Source organism: Trachinotus anak, unplaced genomic scaffold (assembly GCF_046630095.1).
Source record: "Trachinotus anak isolate AG129_WGS33_773 ecotype Australia unplaced genomic scaffold, CSIRO_AGI_Tana_v1 ptg000028l, whole genome shotgun sequence".
Lineage (NCBI taxonomy): Eukaryota > Metazoa > Chordata > Actinopteri > Carangiformes > Carangidae > Trachinotus > Trachinotus anak.
Genome location: NW_027273879.1, coordinates 19,793,023 through 19,799,244, shown reverse-complemented (window position 1 = coordinate 19,799,244; position 6,222 = coordinate 19,793,023).

Sequence of the window (6,222 nt, the reverse complement as noted above, 5' to 3'; positions counted from 1 at the left end):
AAACTCGTGAGATGTGACACCTGCTGAGTTTCTCCAAATGAAAAGAGCCTTAGTTACTCTTCAGGCCTTTAACTGTTGATAATCATCACTTTCACCTGAGTGAGCAGGTGAGGCTCAGCCACACTCCAGGGACTATCGGTAATGTGCACCTCATTACTAAAACTTCTGTGTCAACCAACAGCCCAACTTATAGAAAACATGATGCTGATACTTTTGTCCAGCGTAACACACTGTTTACCACGTACCAAGAATGCTGTTTGTGCCATCACTAGAGATTGTCTGTACTTTTTAGGATAATGATGGCAGCATTTGGCAGCAATCTGAGATTAAAAATCTTGCATGAATGCCTGTCTGGATTTAAATGATACCATGATAATACCAAAATCTATCTTTAGAAATCTTTTTGTAAAAGTCAGTCATTTTGTAGTGGCCTCTGGTCCTCTGAGCAGACTGACCCTGGCTTATGGTCCAGAGATTTTGGTCCATGTTGACATGATAGCATCACGCAGTTGCTGCAGATTTGTTGGCTGCACATCCATGATGCAAATCTCCCGTTCCACCACATCCCAAAGGTTCTCTATTGGATTTAGCTGTAGTGACTGTGGAGGCCGTTTGAGTACAGTGAACTCGTTGTCATGTTCAAGAAACCAGTTTGAGATGATCTGAGCTTTGTGACATGGAGTGTTATCCTGCTGGAAGCAGCATCAGATGGTTCACTGTGGTCATAAAGGGATGGACACGGTCAGCAACAATACTCAGGTAGGCTGTGGTGTTAAAATGATGCTCAGTTGGTACTAAGGGGCCCAAAGTGTGCAAGAAAATATCCCCCACACCATTACACCACCACCAACAACCTGAGCCATTGATACAAGGCAGGATGGATCCATGCTTTCATGTTGTTGACCTCTGACCCTACCATCTGAATGTTGCAGCATCTCATCAGACCAGGCAACGTTTTTCCAATCTTCTATTGTCCAGTTTTGTTGAGCCTGTGTGAACTGTAGCCTCAGTTTCCTGTTCTTAGCTGACAGGAGTGGTACCTGGTGTGGTCTTCTGCTGCTGTAGCTCATCTGCTTCAAGGTTCGACATGTTGTGCGTTCAGAGATGCTCTTCTGCAGACCTTGGTTATAGTGAGTGGTTATTTGAGTTACTGTTGCCTTCCTATCAGCTCAAAGCAGTCTGGCCATTCTCCTCCGACCTCTGGCATCAACAAGGCATTTTCACCCAGAGAACTGCTGCTCACTGGATATTTTCTCTTTTTCAGACCCGTCTCTGTAAACACTAGAGATGGTTGTGCAGGAAAATCCCAGTAGATCAGCAGTTTGTGAAATACTCAGACCAGCCCGCCTGGCACCAACAACCATGCCACGTTCAAAGTCACTTAAATCACCTTTCTTCCCGGTTCTGATGCTCAGCTTGAACTTCAGCAGGTCATCTGGACCATGTCTACATGCCTAAATGCACTGAGTTGCTGCCATGTGATTGGCTGATTAGAGATTTGCGTTAACGAGCAGTTGAACAGGTGTACCTAATAAAGTGGCTGATGGGTGTGTATATATATATATATATATATATATACATATAGTCACTGTTTTGAAAAGTTCTGTGTAACAAAATAACATTCAGCGAGATCTCAGATAGTTAGTGTGGTCGCTATTTTAAGAGAACTGCTACAATACACAACACATCTGTGTCAACTGATTTTCACTTTCCGATCTACCAGGGAAAATCCCCACACACGCACCCTGATGTGCCAGCCTAGTGTCCTGGGAGTTACATTAATAATCAACCATTCTGCACCTCACAATTTACGTCTAGTGCCAGTAATCATTGCCAGTACAGAAACTACTGAGCCCTACATGTAGGGAGGCAGAAAATAAGTGTGTGGGCTGGTGGATTAATATGTAGTGTGTCAGAGGTTCATGTTCTGTCAGTGACCTTCCTGATTACTGTTGCCTTTCTGCTAACTGCAACTACATTAATGTGCTTTAGTTGCCTAACCCTGAGTATTCCTCTACCAGTTTTCACAAACTGGCTCAGTGAACGTGACAAAAAGGGAGTCCGTGCAAAGTTATACAAAAACAAACCATTTATTAGAACTAAAAGGTAAAACAAATAAGTAATAAGCTGTGGAAATCAGAAAGCTGTGCATGGATGTGTGGCATATATGCTGTGAAGGTGTTGTAGGTGCAAAAGATGATACCAAATTAATGGATGTCAGCAGTTGGAAGTGGAGAAGTGGTCTGGAAGGCCCAGGCGAACAGCAGCAGCTGACCCTCCAGTGTCAACCAATTGCCTTCTGAGGTTGACCACAACAACCAAGACAGAGAGAGGGGCGTCACACAGTTGCACAGTCACACAATCACACAGTCACACAGTGTATTTGCTATAATCATAATCTTCCCCCAACCTTAATCATACCACGCTGAACACACTCTGGGGATAGGGTTGCAAAGTTTACAGCAGCCAAAACTCACTGCATCAAAAAAGAGAAAGAGCCAAAATTTTTTAAAAAATGTAAAAAAAAAAAAGGGAACCTACAGTATGATGTGTTTGATCACTAGGCCCTTTGTCTTTTATCAGAAAAAGAAGAAGTTATTGGTATGAGTGATGCCACACAGTGAGGTCATTAATATGTTTCCTTCTGAGAGAAAAGCTGAAATTTCAGTTTCAAAAATAACAATTCTGTAGAAAAGAGTGACGGCAGCCTCTTCCTCTGTGGTGGATCGTTTGAGTGGTTTTAGAAAGAGGGCGCTCAATGAGTTCAGCTGGAGGAGGAGGTGGATGGAGGAATGTTCCAGAACCCTGATACTGGGGACAGATTATGCACACACACACACACATACACACACACACACACACACATGCAAAAACACACAAAACAAATTTAAACCAACACTCATCCACTCTTTTGCTGTTCCTCCCTCTCTCTCTCCAATCTCCAAAAGCACTCACAGTTTTACACACTTATATTCTTACACACACACACACACACACATACACACACATACACACACACACACTCAGTGATCCGGGTGGAATCAAAGGGTATTAGCTGTGCGGTGTTCAGTTCCCCCGGTCCTTTCCCAGCATTCTCCACAGCTGTACGATTACACAGGTGTTTGGCAAAAACACACTGTTAGAGACCGCAGAGGGGCTGAGTGTGTGCACGTGTGTGTGCATGTGCGTATGTGTGTGTGTGTGTATGTGTGTGTGTGCAAGAGTGTGAGAGAGAGAGAGACAGAAAAAAATGAATATGCATGTGTGGTTGCATGCATTTAATGTGTGTCTGCTTTCACTGCTTCCCTGCAGGAATGTGTGTGTGTGTGTGTGTGTGTGTGTGTGTGTGTGTGTGTGTGTGTGTGTGTTTATACCATTAATTCCTCTCAGTGACTCAGCCCTGCTATTTCCTTGACCACCACCATCACATTACAAATTCACTTTTACATTCACTCTCATTTTTTTTCTTCCTGACCGTCTCTTCGTCTTCATTCATGTCTGCAGTTTTCTCTCCCTCATGTCTGTTAACTTCAGTCTGTGTCCAGTGTTACTGAAGAGCTGAGAACTTTGAATATGGTTGCCAGGGGGTGACTGTCAAGCTTTTTTTTCATCAAAAGGTCCCATTTTGTATAAAGTAAGATTTCCATCTCTTTATTGATTATTAAGCATGACCAAGGTTCTATAATAATAATGTGAAAGCATCAAAGCCTCAGTCCACAGAGAAAGGCACACAGCCTGTATGCAGAAACTGAGCCTTAAAACCAGCCGTCAGGACTTCTGGAACTTTGTGATGTCACACCAAAAGAGTCACTGCCCTCAGCCACACCCCAAGCCCCGCCCACCTGGACCCACCATCCAACCTTGCAGGATTTGGTTTCTCTGAGTGTTTTACCTGAAATATGCTATATTTTTATTCAATCACTCTGATTGGCCTGAGAGAGGAGATGTAAAACTACACTGAGATGGTTTTTGGTTCTTAAAACCACAAATTTATCTTCTTATGTATATCAATACTTCAAATAAAACACGAGGAAATTATGGGACCTTTAATACATCACACAGGTGATCCAATATTTAATACATTAGCTATTTGCTCCTCATCATGGCTTATCACTCTAACATGAATACCATATAACCTCAATGGCTCATGTGCAACTTTACTACTGAATTAAGGAAAATTACCCAAAATATAACCTTAAAACCGAATTTGTTTGAATTAGTCAACAGCTCTGAGCTCTACAAAGTACAGCTGAGGCCTGGTGGAAATGTTTTTGTTAACCTGATGGCACTCACTGCCTTAATTTCTTTCATTCTGCTACGAGACTGTACTGTCCTGTAAAGAATCCATAGGTCAACTGTACAAGCAGCTTATTACGACCATTTTCACAGCTAAATTAGCGGGTATAAGCGGGTTCTTTAAATATGGGTAAAATTTCATGACAATCAATCCAATAGTTTTGGAGACACTTCACTAAAAGCCACCCATCAACCTCATGGAGCTGCTACAGAAAAAGTCAAGGGATCATCAACGTCATGAGGATTCATCCCCTAGGGACAATGACTGTCCGCATAAAATTTCATGATAACCAATCCTGAGGCTGTTGAGATATGTCAATCTGAAACAAAGTGGTGAAGCAAGTGACTGACAAACAGTCAAGCATGGCTAAAAACCAGTGAAGTTCACAGTGGCTGAAATAGTACTACAATGTACTACTCACGAAGAAGTAATGCTGCTCATAGCTAATAGCTTATTTTCATCAAAAGGTACCCTTTCAACTTGTCATTTAAGTTCCTCTCCAGACATGTTTTAAATGCTTTAAAAATACTCTGCTATGATTTATTATTTGTTTAATATGTTTTTTTCCCCCACATATAAAGTGAAAAACACAAAAAACTGGTGCTGGAATCACATTTACACTTACTTCCTCATTGAGAAATTGTGGATCAGGCCTTGTGCCCCACCCACCACTGCTGCTCATGCTAGGTTGACAAGCGAAAGAGCTGAGAGTATCAAGATGGTTAGCGTTAGAGGAAACATCAAAGAGACTTAGCCACATGTCTGAGCATCAGTCAGACCCCGACTCAGGAGTTTTTGAGGAGTTTGTTGTGACCAAAATCAGCAAACAGAAGACGTATAAGAACGGTAAGTGTAGTTAATTGTTTATGTTATTTGTTAGCTTGTAACTGGCAGTGGCTGACACAGTGTTAGTCACTCTCGCTCTCTGTTTTGACAAGGCTTTTGGGTTTATTTCTGCAACTTGACAGAATTTGTTCCTTTGGTTATATGATGTATGAATCCCTGGCTGTCTGATACCATTTTTATGAGACATTATATGCACATTAACAAGGTTAAAAACTTTATTTCCAATGGAGGGGGTCTTTAAAAACAAATTTTAACATCTCACACCAAGATACATTGTGTCTATAATTATAAGGGGTAGTTTGGTCATTCGTTGACATTTTTACAGAATATCCTTTGCACACTATTTTATGTCTTGTTCTCATTTTCTGTGATATTTTCAATAGTATCTAATTATTCCACTAATTGAATCACACTAGGAAATACACTGTGTCCCCGCTGCTTCCTCCTTCCCAGTTCCCAGTTCATTATGTAATAACTTCTATCTATCAAGGATGATTTTTGCAGCTCAGTTTTGGCCCATATGTGACAGACACACTCTGTTGTTTGTCAGACCATAACTATGTGTTCCGGCTCCGTTTCAAGGTTAAAACACTCAGACTAAACCAGGATATGTTGTTTGTTATGTAACTCTTATCCCTGAGTTCACATTGATAATCAAAGAAGAGTGGTGAGAGGTTGACAGTTCTGGCTTTTTGTTGTCCAATCTGAGATGTCACTTAAGGTGAGACAATGCTGTGAACTAATCAAGTCATCCAACTTACACTTCAACCATATAGGTTGTCATTTGTGCCTACCATTGGATACAACTCATAGGAGTGTGATAATAGAAAATGTCCCTAACATTTGGGCACTAGAGGTCACTAAATAACAAAATGTAACTATAGCCCCTTTTCCACTGGTCAAAAACCAGCTAAGATTTGCTAACATCTGGCTTTTGTCTGCAAAGAAAAAGGAAAAGGGTACAATCAGCATTCCTACCTGGATCAAATGACTCTGCAATAGACAAGGGTATTTAGCAACTCTGGTTCTGTTCAACATTGATGTAAACACAACACCCAGGCGAACAAGCTAATTTTGGC